This window comes from Anoplopoma fimbria, unplaced genomic scaffold, assembly GCF_027596085.1.
Source record: "Anoplopoma fimbria isolate UVic2021 breed Golden Eagle Sablefish unplaced genomic scaffold, Afim_UVic_2022 Un_contig_4640_pilon_pilon, whole genome shotgun sequence".
Taxonomy (NCBI): Eukaryota; Metazoa; Chordata; class Actinopteri; order Perciformes; family Anoplopomatidae; genus Anoplopoma; species Anoplopoma fimbria.
The window spans coordinates 1-459 of record NW_026548462.1 but is presented as its reverse complement, the minus strand read 5'-3'; the positions used below and the strand labels follow the sequence as shown (position 1 = coordinate 459).

Sequence of the window (459 nt, the reverse complement as noted above, 5' to 3'; positions counted from 1 at the left end):
TTGCTCTGTCGTCTATACAGGGAGCGCCTGCAGATTTCCAGACACACTCACAGCTTTTAAATGTCAAATCAGAATGTACAAAGTGGCTATAAGGATCACAAATGTAGTGCAGTAAAAATATTAATATTTACTGTTGAAATGTAGAATACGTTAGCATAAAATTGAAAAGAAAATGATCGATGAGCTTAGGAATGATGAAAGCCATCATTTAACTGGCCGGCAAGTCATGTTCTAGCTATTTCCTTCCCACCCTGTCGGTGTCCACTGAAAAAGCAGCAGCGCCCTCTGCTTTTTGTAAAGAGGAGTGAAAAAAGCTTACAGCACCTGGTATTCCCAGGCGGTCTCCCATCCAAGTACTGACCAGGCCCGACCCTGCTTAGCTTCCGAGATCAGACGAGATCGGGCGTGTTCAGGGTGGTATGGCCGTAAGCAAATATTGTGCCTACCAAGGGCCTTTTA

At 44.4% G+C, this 459-nt stretch overlaps 1 non-coding gene across 1 annotated transcript; it reads right to left on the bottom strand.

Annotated features, from left to right (window-relative positions):
- Positions 1–312: 312 nt before the first annotated feature.
- Positions 313–431, bottom strand: LOC129114514 (5S ribosomal RNA). Its single transcript, XR_008532517.1, has one exon. It is a non-coding gene; the product is annotated as a 5S ribosomal RNA (ribosomal RNA).
- Positions 432–459: the final 28 nt, after the last annotated feature.